Source organism: Rhinopithecus roxellana, chromosome 8, assembly GCF_007565055.1.
Source record: "Rhinopithecus roxellana isolate Shanxi Qingling chromosome 8, ASM756505v1, whole genome shotgun sequence".
Lineage (NCBI taxonomy): Eukaryota > Metazoa > Chordata > Mammalia > Primates > Cercopithecidae > Rhinopithecus > Rhinopithecus roxellana.
Window position 1 is genome coordinate 51,378,933 of NC_044556.1, and position 14,936 is coordinate 51,393,868.

Sequence of the window (14,936 nt, forward strand, 5' to 3'; positions counted from 1 at the left end):
ACTTCATCTTGTAGAGTATACTGAACTGTGAAAATGTCTTAATCAGGACAATAGCGGCATCACCTCTGTGTTTTAGGACAAGACATGTATTTACTTCTATATGTTCTTGATGCTTGTGAGGGTCCCTCCCTAAGGAGTTGGTCTGATGGAGGTAAGAGATGGGATCACAGGGAGGAGACATGGTCAACCATCTGGTCTAAAATTAGACTACAGTCATCTATTGTGTGCTACACTGAGCCTCTTTTCATGCCAGATATGGTCTGGGGACCAGACCTGTTTAGACATGGCTTAGGTGAGAAACTGGTTGCCTTTTTCAAAGATGATTTGGATTTCAAGAGGAAAATCACAGCATTGGAGTTCCAAGCAAAGGGGCACTGTAGGCCAGCAAGACTGTGCAAAACTTAAAGCTGCAAAACAACCAGAATTAATTAAGTCTACCTGAGAGCATCACTGGGAAGAAAATTGAGGCCATAGGTATAGCTGGAAATAAAATTGAGAAGTGTTACCATACTGCTACTGCTTAAAAATCAGAAAGAAAAGAATAAAGATGAATTCAATCTCTTCCTGAAAGCAGGACTAAGAGGTCCAGGCATGACGCTTGGAGCTCTAAAATGAGCATAATAATGGAAAGTGGGGGGCTGCATGCAAATGGCACATGAGAAATGTGTTTTTCCACAAGTCTAGCTTTTCTTCTCAGGATCCAAAAGTCCCCACCAAAATCAGGGCAGTTTCTACAATAATGGCCTTAGGAAAGAGTTGGGCAGATATTCTCAAACTGTCTGTGGCTCTCTGAGCCTCAGGCCAGTCTTAGCTAGTAATGACATTTATAATGTGACAGTGCCTACCTAAACCACTTGCCTGAAATAAACTATAACATGACAGTTGATTAAAACTATGGCTCACCTCACCGGGGTCTTTCCAGAAGCAACCCCATCAGAAGCTGAATCTGTAAGGAGAGAGTGCTTAGGAGGTCAAGGTCATAGGTTTGTTCCCTGTATAGATCACTTCACTCTGCTCTGCAATCCCATATCTCCGGTGACTTCCTGCAAGATAGGTTACATGCCCTTTCCAACTGCTCGCATAGAACCCTCTGTCTCTTCTATTACAGCACATGTTATAATTTATTGGAACTGCTATTTAATTTTCTTTCTTTCCCATCAGAAGGGAGAGAGGGAGGCCACTGAGTGGAGGTTTCTTTCTGCAATGGCAGCAAGTGTGTGGCATGGTGGGAAGCTCTGAACCCAGAACACCTGCTTCCAAGTCCTTGCTCTACCACTGAATAGTTTGAAATTGAACCTGTTTCTTCAACAATAAAGAGGAAATAATGGCGCTTATTATATACCATTATTAATGAGCCAATGAAAGTAAGGATTCTTTAGTAAGGGCTATTTGGATATTAATTAATCATAATATTCACCAGTCTTGAGACTGTCCTAGCAGGGTGGGTGCGATTGAGCTGGCAGAGGTATGGGGAGGGCATTTCTGAATGAAATTGATATTACAGAAGAGGGAAGAGGAGGGGAGCGAGTAGGGGCACAGGGGTAAGCCGTGGAAAGACAAATGAAAAGGAAGAGAGAATGGAAAATGAAGAGGGGCCCAGAGCTGTGCTATTGAATGCAGTAGCAGTGAGCCCCATGTGGCTATTTAGCTAGTTCGAATTGAGATGGGCTGCTAGAGTTGTTATTTAACAAAAAAAAAAAAAATGAAAAAGAGCTCATTGATAATGTTTATATAACATGCATGTGAAATTACAGTATTTTGGATATATTGGGTTAAATATAGTATGAAAATTAATTTTATCTACTTATTTTACTTATTTTAATGTGGCTACTAAAAAATGTAAAAGTATGTATGCGGCTTGTATTTGAGGCTTGTGTTACATTTCTGTTGGGCAGTATTACTCTAGGTTATTTTCTGTCCATGAAATAAGTGATAAGGAATATGAGAATTTTTGAGAATTTGGCTTTTCAAAGTCAAGTCAGGGTACACGTAAAAACTGAATTTATCTCACAAATTTATCCTTTTTTTTTGAGACGGAGTCTCGCTCTGTCTCCCAGGCTGGAGTGCAGTGGCGTGATCTCCGCTCACTGCAAGCTCCGTTGCCTCCCGGGTTCACGCCATTCTCCTGCCTCAGCCTCCCGAGAAACTGGGACTACAGGTGCCCGCCACCACGCCCGGCTAATTTTTTTGTATTTTTAGTAGAGACGGGGTTTCACCGTGTTCACCAGGATGGTCTCGATCTCCTGACCTTGTGATCTGCCCGCCTCGGCCTCCCAAAGTGCTGGGATTACAGGCGTGAGCCACCGCGCCTGGCCAAATTTATCCATTTTTAAAGTTAATTTCACTGACATTCTTTAAACATTTGTTCTGTGCCAAGGACTAAGTACAACACAGGCCAAGCCCTTCAGGAGCTTACACTGTAACCATGGATGAGGATGGGAGAGTCTCTTGTAACTCACAGTATTCCATGGTCATCTAGAAAGTGTTTGACTGAATCTAATTCAGTGTCACCAGACTAGGGGTCCCCAAATGTATCTTCAAGTTAAGAAGAAACAACATGATGCCAGGAAATCTAACTTGGTTTGAATGTTTTCCTTCTTGCTGCTGCCAGGCGGCCTTTGAGTGTTTCAATGTGGCATGTGGACGTAGATGAAGGGCAGGCTTTCAGGAGCTGTATTAGCTGAATCTGTAAGGAGATAGTGCTTAGGAGGCCAAGGTCATAAGTTTGTTCCCTGTATGGGTCACTTCACTGTGCTCTGATCCACGCCTCAGACTTGCCCCCGTCAACCCGAGCCAGCTGTTTTGTAAATATGCTTTGAATCACTTGGGGAACAGGGCGAGAACATATGCAGGGAGATGGTCAAATCTATCACCACTGATAGATTGGAGCAACAACTGAAAACACATTCTCAGTCAAAAGCAAGGACTCCCGGGAGGAAAGCTCATAAAATTTACACATCACCTCATACAGTGGACCCAACTGAAGCCATCTTTTCCCTGCACATTTCTGCCTGAAGTCATTGACTAGGATGGAGCTTGTAGGGCAAAGCTTCTGGAGGCCATAGTTCCTGGATAGAGCAGAACACACGCAGCATTCACCAGGAATTCAGACTTCTGCTAAAGGTGGTGTTGCCAACAAGCACATGGGGCCTCCCTGTCTGACCTACAGAGATTGTTTAGACTTGGAAATACGGGCACCTATCTCTTGAGTGACCTGTCTGCTGGTAATATTTACATCCACATTCACACAGAAAGGTGGCATGTTTTAATTCCAAGCTGAGATTCAGCCCCATGCTCTTCACTGAAGCATCGCTGACAGAAAGGCTGGTCTGGGACCTCCAGCTACACAAATAAATACTGAAGCAAGGCCTAACAGGAAGACCCTCACTACCCAATTTCTTCCAGATGGCAGTGATGGATGGCTGTATGTTTATGTTTACTTGGTTTCCCAGGTGACTGGTGTCCTGGTTTCCACTGGTCATGGTTTGATGAGCATTTCTTCGAAGATGTGAACTGCCTACCTCAACGGCTCAGCTCTTGGCCCACCAGTCTACACCACGCTCAACATTGTCAAGAGGTCATTGTGCTTGTTGGATGGCTAGTTAACTCTTTACTCACCACCCTCTCCTTATAAATTTCTAAAACTAGCAATACAAGATTCAAATCTAAATCGTCATAAAGAACTGCATGTTGGGCAGAATAATGGCCTCCAAAGTATCCGTGTCCTAATCCCCAGAACCTGTAAACATATTACCTTTCTTGGCAAAAGGGAATTAAATTTGCAGATAAAATTAAGGTTTCTAATCTCCTGACCTTAAAGTAGAGAAACCAGCCTGGATTATCTGGGTGGGCCCAATGTAATTACAAGTTTCCTTTAAAGGGGAAGAGGGAGGCAGTAAGGATGGTCAGAGTGATGATATGTAAGAGGGACTCGACCTGCCCTTGCTGAAGGAAGGGGGCCATGAGCCAGAGTAGTGTCCTCTAGAAGCTCTTAAAGTCAAGAAGAGAATTCTCCCCTAAAGCGTCCATAAAGGAACTCTGCCCTGCTGATGCCTCAGTCTTAGCCCAGTGAGACACATGGTAGACTACTAATGGAACTGTAAGGTAATACATGTGTACTGATTTATGATAATTGCTTATAATAATTTGTTATAGCCACAATAGAAAACAAATACACACATAGACAGGTTGAACATTCCTTGGCCTCCACACTCTGCTTAATGTAAGAAGTACTCCTTCTTACATTCCTTAGCACAGTGTAACCTAGTGGAATACATTCTTCCTCAGGGCTGCTAGAGGCTGGAGCACACACATGGCTTCCTACAAAATTTAGGAAAGTGAGCGACGATGGAACCCTAATTGGAGAAAATATGTAATCAGACATCAAGTCCTCTTGGTACTATCTGAGTAGAGAGAAAGCATATGGGCTTTGGCATCTAGCAGACATTGGTTCAAATCCTGGCTCTGACGTTTAATGCCTGTGTGATCTTGAGTGAGTTAGCCTCCCAGATGTTCAATTTCTTAAGGGGCAGATCACACCTACCTCACGGGGTTGTTGTTGTAAAGAGTAAATAAAATAAGGTGTATAAAGTACCTATCTTGGAGCCTGGGGGCAAGATAGAAATCCAATAAATCATGTTATCTTCTAACTTCTTTGTAATCATTTCGCAGATCTCTCCTGGTATCTCCAATCTCATGATCCTTGACTGAGTTAGTTTCATCATATCTCTTGCCAGTACTGTTTTAAGAGCTCCTAAAGTTTTTAGGCCGGCTCCAGACTCCAATCCTTCTTCACAGCCTCTACAGCTATCTTCTCATAACACCTCTTCTGCTGTAAAACCTTCAGCAGCTTCCTGTGGCCTGTGGATTAAAAAGTCTGAAGTCCTTTCCAAGGTTTGTGTGTATATTAGTCTGTTTGCATTACTCTAAAGGAATATCTGAGACTGGATAATTATTTTTTTGTTTAGGTGAGACAGGTAATGTGCTGACATAACAAGGTTCAAAGGTGGCATAGCTCATACATGCTCATGAACTACAAATCAAAAGAACTGGGTAACATAAAGAGGTTTATGGCTGGGCATGGTGGCTCACGCCTGTAATCCCAGCACTTTGAGAGGCCGAGTGGGGTGGATCACAAGGTCAGGAGATCCAGAGCATCCTGGCTAACACGGTGAAACCCTGGCTCTACTAAAAATACAAAAAATTAGCCAGGCGTGGTGGCAGGCACCTGTAGTCCCAGCTATTCAGGAGGCTGAGGCAGGAGAAGGGCGTGGACCCGGGAGGCGGAGCTTGCAGTGAGCCGAGATCGTACTCCTGCACTCCAGCCTGGGCGACAGAATGAGACATCATCAAAAGAAAAAAGGAAGGGAGGAAGGAAGGGAGGAAGGAAGAAAGGAAGGAAGGAAGGAAGGAAGGAAGGAAGGAAGGAAGGAAGGAAGGAAGGAAGGAAGGAAGGAAGGAAGGAAGGAAAGAGAGAAAGAAAGAGGGTTTATTTTTGGCTCACAGTTCTGTAGGCTATACAGGAAGCTTGGTGCCAGCATCTGCTTTAGGTGAGGACCTCAGGAAGCTTCCACTTGAGGTGGAAGGCCAAGGGGAAGCAGGCATGTCACATGCCAGAGAGGGACCAAAAGAGAAAATGGGGAGGTCTCAGACTCTTTTAAACAACCAGATCTTGAATGAACTGAGCAAGAACTCACTCATCACCAAGGGGATGGTGTTAAGCCATTCATGAGGGATCCACCTCCATGATCCAATACCTCTCACCAGGCCCCACCTCCAACACTGGGGATTACATTTCAACATGAGATATGGAAGGGACACACATCAAAACTGCATCAGTGTGAATCCTTCACAACTGCACCTCTGTCCCTTGCCTCCTTTATCTGTCTAGCCTAGGTTCCTTTCTTGTCATGCGCTTACCATTTCTGTGCCATTTTTTTTTTTTCTTTTTAGCTTAGTTGCTATTTTCTATCTCTGGAATTCCTGCTGCCTCCCTTTTTACCTAGAGAGCTCCTTTTATCTCTTAAGGTCCATTTTAAATGTCACCACCTTTGCAAAGTCTTTTCTAATTCCTCTAAGAAGTTAAGCACTCCCTCTGCTATTTCCACCATACTATGTACACTGTAGAAATTATCAGAGTGCATTTTGATTACCAATCTAAATTTTTTGATGACAGAGACAATGCATTTTGCACCTTTGTTCTCAAAGCTTAGAATATTTGCTTTGCTTATAACATATACTCAGTATAAAAATATACTTAATATTTGTTTTTATTAGTATGAATAAATGAATGAACAAATGTTACGGGAAGAACTCACATCTTTAAAGCTGTTTCCAATAAATGGAATTGTACTTTTCACATCTCAGGTTAGCTGACCCCAGGATGGCCGTTCTGCGATGTTGTGCATACAGTGAGTCTTCCAACATAGTTGGATTATTGAACAACTTTGCATTTATTTAGTAAGGTTTTATGGATTTTAGTCAGGTCACTTTTTCATTTAAAATTATTTAGTTGTTTTTCCCTGCTTTAGGAGAAGGTCCAAAGTCCTTAGGAGGCTATTTAAGGCCTTAGATGATTTGACACCTACATATCCCGCTTTTTAATTTGTTGACTACTCTGCACTCCAACAAAACATTTGTAAAACAATTTCTTAAACATGTCTTGCCTTCACTCTCATCTCCATGCCTTTGCAAATACCATTCCTTTACCCATACCTCAATCTTCATCTAACAACTTCTTACCTTAGAAATGAAGCCCAGGCATCCTTTGATCCAGGAAGTCTTCTCTGACATTCCCCTTGTCTATCCTGGTTCAGATGCCTGTCCTCTGTATCCCATTACACCCACCACCTCTATCATATAACATATGGCAGTGTGCTTTTAACTTTTCAATTTATTTTATTTAAATAAGAGGAATGTAGCCACATAGAAAAAGAGAGAGAGGTAGGAAAAGAAAACATGTCATACCACCACCAACAGATCTTTGTGTCCAATGATTAGCACTTTCTTGTTAACTTTCAGAAAAATTATTTATGTATCTATAACTCTACATTATCCATAATCTTTTTATTTATAAATAAGATAATATTAAATATGCTGCTCTGCATCTTGCTTTCTTCACTTATATGAGAAAACATTTTTATCCCAACACATCTACTTTAAGATTGCAATGACCAGCCCGGCTCAGTGGCTTACACCTGTAATCCTAGCAGTTTGGGTAGTGGAAGAGGTCACCTGAGGTGAAGGTGGAAGATCACCTGAGGTCAGGAGTTTGAGACCAGACTAACCAACATGGGAGAAACCCCATCTCTACTAAAAATAAAAATTAGCCGGGGGTGGTGGCAGGTGCCTGTAATCTCAGCCACTTGGGAGGCTAAGGCGGGAGAATCGCTTGAATCTGGGAGATGGAGGTGGCAGTGAGCCAAGATCAGAGCACTGTACTCCAGCCTGGGCAACAAAACTCCATTAAAAAAAGAAAGGAAGGAAGGAAGGAAGGAAGGAAGGAAGGAAGGAAGGAAGGAAGGAAGGAAGGAAGGAAGGAAGGAAAGAAAGAAGAGGAAAGATTGTAATGGCCAAGGAGTTCGATACCAGCCTGGCCAACATGGTGAAACCCTGTCTCTACTGAAAATACAAAAATTAGCCAGGCATGTTGGCAAGTACCTGTAATCTTTGCTACTATGTAGACTGAAGCATGAGAATGGCTTGAACCCAGGAGGCGGACATTGCAGTGAGCCGAGATCATGCCACTGCACTCCAGCCTGGTTGACAGAGTGAGACTCTGTCTCAAAAAAATGTATATATATATTGTAATGGCCAAATAGTATTCCTGTAGCAATAAAGCAATAACCTTAAAGAATAATTAAATAAAAGCAATAAAAGATAATTGTAGCAATAAATAACTTTATTTAATGATAATCATTGATGAATACTCAGGTTATTTTCAAGTTTTAAAATACTGTCCATCTGAGGTTACGTTTGTAAGTATATATTTAGGATAAATTCCTATTAGTGCGTCAAAGGACATTTACAATTTCAAAATATGTTGCCAAGTTGTACTCCAAAAATTTTGCACCAATTTAAATTCCCACCAACAGTATACAAATTTGTTTATTTTAATCTTTTCTTTCCAACCCCGCATATATCAGAACTTTCTAGTGTTTCCCTCTATGTTTGATGAAATATCTCTTTGTTGTTTTGATTGCATTTAAATATTTTCAGTCAGGTTGAGAATCTTTTCACATATTTTAGGTCATTTGTTGCATTAGGGTTCCCTAGAAAGACGGAATTAATGGGACAGATGTATATAAAAACGGGAGTTTATTAAGGACTATTGGCTCATATGATCACATTGTGAAGTCCCACAATGGGCTGTCTGCAAGCTGAGGGGCAAGGAAGCCAGTTGGAGTCCCAAAACCTCAAAAGCAAGGAAGCCAACAGTGCAACCTTCAGTCTGTGGCCTAAGGCCTGAGAGATCCAAGCAAATCACTGATGTAAGTCCAAGAGTCCAAAAGCTGCAGAACTTGGAATCTGAGGTTTGAGGGCAGGAAGCATCCAGCAGGGAAGAAAGACGAAGGCCAGAAGACTCAACACGTCTGCTCATTCCACATTCCTCTGCCTGCTTTATCCTAGCCTGCTGGCCGCTGATTAGTTGATGCCCACCCAGATTGAAGGTGGGTCTGCCTCTCCCAATCCATTGACTCAAATGTTAATCTCCTTTGGCAACACCCTCACAGACACATCCAGGATCAATACTTTGCATCCTTCAATCAAGTTAACACTCAATATTAGTCATCAAATTTGTATTTTATCTTTTTCTGAGAACTATCTGCTTATATTTCTTGCATGTAGTTATTGTTTTCTCTTTTTTTCTTTTTTTTTTAATTTGGTAAAGCTTTTTGAAAATTAAGTAGCCATTTATCTGTCATGTTTATTTTGAACAACCAATGTAGTATTTGTCCTTAGACTTTGGCTATGGATTTTTTTATTTTTATTTTTTTGCCATATAAATGTTTTACATTTTAAGTTCTTAAAATTTCCTTTCTGGCTTCTGGGTGTGCTGTGTATTGAATGTATTTTCTTGGTTGCTTTTGTTTGCCTGTTAACAAGAGGACCTTTCAGTCACCTTTCTATTCCCAGTGCTTAGCAGAGGGACCTGCCCGTAGCCCACTGGATGCTAATGGAGTGAGGAGATGAGTAAGTGTGAGCACACATGCTCCTACTGGCATAGGATTGACATGTTGCCAAAATAAAACAAAAACCAGGCTGACAACAGATTGAAAATGTCTCTGGAATTTTCATGGGCACATGAAGAACAGTTATGTGGTTTTAATTCCCACAAGCAGGCCAGGGTACATGATTCTGTCTGTCTCCCACTTACCTACAAACTTTACCAGTTTTACCACCACCTCCATATCCTTTAGTCCATGTTCAAGGATCCAGGTTCAATAACCTAAGGTGTGTGGGCCGGGTAACAGGGTAATTGAGCAAGAAATTAGAGCTAGGCTCTCACAGAATAGGATTCAGGTCACGTTTTTGTCCACTTGCCTGGCCAAAATTGCCTTTGATGAAAGCAGAAAATTTCCATCTTTTTTTTCTTTTCAGTAAGGCCCTTTTTCCCTTAATAGACAGTTACATATGTAGATAGATAGATAGATAGATGTCTGTCTAGATCTTTATATTTATCTACATACCCACAAACACAAATACATATAATAATGAATTATTATCACTATGTAAAGATATCCAACAATTTCTATTTGGGAAATACATCTTTTATTAATGTTCAGAGAGAAAAGCAATCTTTCCTTTCAGAGTTTCAAGGCAACCAATGAATAGTTTGTGATTCTAATATGAAAATGAATATATATTTTATAGATTCTCCTGGAAATTTAAACTGGTTATATACTAGACGTGACTATTTATATTACTTTTTCTTAAAAAATCATATCTTAAAATGCAGAAAACACATTAGTATTATTTCACTCATGCCATGTAATAATAATAACAAAAATAATATCTGCACAATATATTACAGTGTGCATTTGTAGGCACTTTCTTGTTTGTCAATCTCAACAAAATGTTAAGACAGCAATTATTATTATTGTCTCCTTCATTTTTGTGTGACTCATGCAAACATATACTCTTGGTAAGATGAAACATGAACCTTGGCTGACTCCAGATGTTTTTCCTGATAAAACGCAACTAGGGTAAAAAAAAAAAAAAAAAAAAAAAAAAAAAACAGTGTGTTTTCTTTATGTAGTCCTTTTAACTCTCCTCCCTAGCATTAGTTAGGTAGGAAATCCAGAATTGGGATTCAAAGGGAAAATGTCCATTCATGCCAAAAGATTATTTTAAGAGGCATGAAGAAGGGAAAAATATATGAGGAATTTAGTACAATATGCTACAGCCACCATATACCTCAGTCCATGTTCAAGGATCAAGATTCAATAATCTAAGCCATGTGGGCCAGGTAATGGGGTGGTAGAGCAAGAAATCAGAGATGGGCTCTAAGAGATTAGGATTCAGGTCAGATTTTTGCCCACTCACCAGTCTAAAATTGCCTCCAATAAAAGCAGAAAATTCCACCCCTGCACCCTCCCCCCCCCCACTCTCTCTCTCTCTCTCTCTCTCTCTCTCTCTCTCTCTCTCTCTCTCTCTCTCAGGTGTCTGCTTTATTGAAGACAAGAAGTCCTAGGTCCTAAGGAGATCCTGTGTCTGCTCTTAAAAGCTGGCGGGGCTAAGAGGGCCAGACAGTCTTAATTGAGAATTTCTTAACTTAATTGAGGTTGGGTTTCAATTCTAGTCTTGGAAGAAGCCATATCTCTCTAACCATCTCCCTTGTCAATGCACAAATCTCACCCCAGCTTGCTTGTTGAGAAGCATAAGAAGAAGAAAGGTCTCTAACTATGTGAAGCCATGGTTATGATCCACACTGTATGGTTTAAAAGAAATTTAAGTTTACTCCTGGACTCTTTCCACATGTTCTTGATATATCATGAATTACAAAATAAATAAAAATCCTCATTTGGAGAGGTCAGTGTCCAAGCAAACAAAGAGAGACAGATTGGCTCAAGCTGGTGGCCCACCATTTTCCTGCATATAGTTATAACTTAAGAAATATGTACCACTTTAGACAGTTTGCTTCCAAAGTATAGAGGCTGTTAGAAAACCACAGCACTGTGACTCCGGCATGACAGTCTCATTGATTTATGAGTCATCTCACCAGGATTTGCATATGAAATTGAGAACGTCTTCCCCGATGGCAAGTGCTCCATATGTGGGGAACTTCTATTTTTTAGTATCCCTTCTCCCCAGCCCATCCTGGCCACTTGACTGGCTATGTCAATGTTAAGACAGGATAACAGTAGCTTTGGAAGAGGATTGGGCAATGAAAGAAAGTGTAAAGAAAATGCCAAAATAGAGCCCCAGAAAACAATCTGAGTCACAGAATTGGCCAGAATCTGACAGTAGGTAATCTCAAGAGAAGACACTCAAGTGGAACAGAGGCAGAAGCAGAATCTATGAGCAAATCTAAGGTCTAAGTCATAAGGAGTTAATAAGGAAGCAAAGCACAGAAGTCAAGGTACAGAGAGAGTAGTCACAATAGTCCAGTTAAATTCTAAAAAACAGCAGGAGGTCCTCTTTTAGAAGCCCTAGTTCCTTGACCTGTGAACATGACTCTTCACTTTGAGACCAAGGGCTGCAACCCTGAATTTCAGAAATAGAACAACAGCTGCCTGTACTGCAGCAGGAGCAATAACGATGCATACATTTATTGGCTCTGCTGCCAGAGCATCACAAGTGCAGGAAAACAGGTTGGTCTTGAAATGTCAGTGGTCAGGCCTGTGGGAAGAACTAGTAAGGAAACCCCAGGCGTGGGAATCTCCAGGCTCTGTGTCCATGCTTGTATTCCTTGGCCTTACTACTACTGTCAGCTTTAGCTCTTTATTTTTCTTGTTCCTAGTTTAAATACTAGTTTAATGTTTTTCGTTTTGATTTTGCTTTGTTTTTGAGACAGAGTCTTGCTCTGTTGCCCAGGCTGGAGTGCAGTGGCATGACCTCAGTTCACTGCAACCTCCTCCTCCTGGGTTCAAGTGATTCTCCTCTTTCAGCCTCCCAAGTAGCTGGGACTACAGGCGCACACCACCATGCCCAGCTAATTTTTGTATTTTTAGTTGAGACGGGGTTTCATCATGTTGGCCAGGCTGGTCTCGAACTCCTGACCTCAGGTGATCCACCTGCCTTGGCCTCCCTGCCTCAGCTGGGATTACAGGCGTGAGCCACTGTGCCCGGCCTCTCTTTGATTTTTAATTGTATTTTTTTAAAAACTACAAAAGTACTACATGATCATTGTAAAAATTCAAGTAACTTAAGAGTATACAAAATACAAAGTAAGAGTGCCATTCTCACACTCTACTCCCACTCCCCAGTGGAAACCAATGTTAAAAATTAGACCTGTATACCTTTAGAATTTTTCTAGGTTATTACATTTTTGAGTATGGTCACACCGTATATATTATACTGCAACTTCTTTTTTTTTTCCTCAAGCACATATTACAGACTCCATTCCATTTCAATATATATGTGTCTAACTTATTCTTATTGATGGGTACATAGCAGTCATAGTGGAAATATGTAAAATATATTAATCATCCCTCTATTAATTTGCTATTATAAATAATGTTGCCATGAATATTCTAATACAAGTATTCTTGCCCATTTGTACAAGGATTTCTACAGTATAAATTCTTAGAAGCAAATTGCTGAGTCAACATGTATGTATGTACATTAAAATTTTTGATAGGTCCTGCTAAATTGCCTTCTTTGTTCCAGTTTATACTTTCACTAACAGTGTTTGCGAGACTCTTTCCTACACACCCTAATCATCACTGGATGTTATTGTTTATTTCACAAACCAGAGTCTGATTTGATTTAAAGTCCAGGCTTTGACAGTTACGGGCCTGGCACTAATCTTTTGGTTCCAGATGCTACTCTGGCAGGCTAGAAACCCTGGCATAGGCTTCTGTTGTTTGTTTGTTTGTTTTTTGAGATGGAGTTTCACTCTTGTTGCCCAGGCTGTAGAGCAATGGCACGATGTCAGCTTACTGCAAACTCCGTTTCCTGGGTTCAAGTGATTCTCCTGCTTCAACCTCCTGAGTAGCTGGGACTACAGGTGTGCACCACCACACCCAGCTAATTTTTTGTATTTTTAGTAGAGATGGGGTTTCATTGTGTTAGCCAGGATGGTTTCTATCTCCTGACCTCGTGATCTGCCCGGCTTGGCTTCTTGACTTCTTCTCCTGCTAATACTACTCTTGCATACACTGGGGATTATAAAAAATTTGATACTAACAATTTCATACATTTTTCAGCTTACATAGTGTCTTCCCTACCTATTTCATTTGATTCTCACAAAATTTCTGTTAGGTGTGCAGGGAGGAAATTTTTATCTTGGTGACTCAGACCAGCTTTCTTAAGTTCATATGGTTAATAAAGGGAAGAACTAGGACTTGAATACATGTTGGCTAAGTCCAGGTTCTATTTGCCATTTCCCCCTCTTCCTCTTTGGAACAGATAACCATCAAAAAGTTTGTGTTTCTATCAGTTGCTTTCTATTCATGTGAGATGTCCACAATCTCTAGAGAAGCTCAAGTTTGTTGATTGGTTGCATGGATTTGGGGCTGCTATAATTTGTGACTTAGACGTATTGATGTTGCTTATAAAAATGCTTTTGCAATTTCAATATTCTGGCATGTAACCCAAGATGACCCAGGGCAACATCTCCAGCAGAAGATGCCTGGCAGGGTGCCAAGAGGCCTCATGATGACCTTATCTAGTAAGTGTCAGTGCTGCAATTGGAACCAGACCTTTCAGACCCCAAAGACTAAGCCTTTTGCACTTACTCTATGCACTTCCTCACATAGACCAAGATGCTCAGGGCAGAAGATCAATGCATTCTTTCCTTATAGGCAAATTACATGAGAAGCCAAATTCTCAGAAGGTTGCATGCTGAGCATAGAATCAGAACAAGGAGAGTTCAGGGTGTTAAGAAGTGAATTTCAGCTCAAGTAGCTGAAGGCATGCTTACCCATGAGGGAGTCACACATTCAAAATCCAAAAGATTCAGAAGAGTATAACATAGATGAGTGAAGCATGTCAGGGAGCAGGCAATGATAGGGAATAGTGGGGACCATGCCAACTAGAGAGTGCATGCCCTTCCGAAGGAGGCAGCCATGGTGTCATAGCTTGAGCCCATTGTGGCCAGCCTGGTTAATCTATGTTTTCCCAATGTTTCATGAAAGGCTAGATATATGAATTTTTCTGTGTGAAATTAGTTGACAACTTATTCAATTTTAAAAAACAGTATGACACAAAATAGTGTGGACCAGACTTGATCTACCAGCTGCTGGTATGTGAAGTTTTACTATGGGTAAACTTTCACCAAGAAAACTTCAATTCTCCAGGCCATTTAAAAATGGCTTCTTCACCTCTAAACAAATCAAGATCAGCATTCTTCAGATTTCCCTTTTTACCTTTTGGGGTCAACCTCTGCTTACAGTCATTCTCCAGATAGAACATATTTCATTCTATTTCTTCATACCAAAATATATCTTCTTGGAGGATCCCCATCTCAACTTTGATTGGATTCACACTTATGTAGCATGGATTCCTTTGCATTTTTATTGCTACCATTACTATTTTTGGAGTTGTCATTCTTACGCTAGATGACATGGCTGCATTGAGTGTGACTGACTCTCAGAGTGTGAGTCTGACTCTCAGAGTGACACCAATTTCCAAGTCCTAAGAGGTCTTTCACTGCTGTTATATTGTGGGGACAACAAAATTATTTTGCCTTTTCAGACATTAAGAAATTGTTTTAAGTAAATACATAACTTTATTGTCTTACAGATTTATTGAGTGATTATCACTTATTTATT

At 40.8% G+C, this 14,936-nt stretch overlaps 1 non-coding gene across 1 annotated transcript; it reads right to left on the reverse strand.

Moving 5' to 3' along the window:
* Window positions 1-4,966: 4,966 nt before the first annotated feature.
* LOC115899494 lies at window positions 4,967-5,068 on the reverse strand. The gene has a single exon (XR_004059189.1). It is a non-coding gene; the product is annotated as a small nucleolar RNA U13 (small nucleolar RNA).
* Window positions 5,069-14,936: the final 9,868 nt, after the last annotated feature.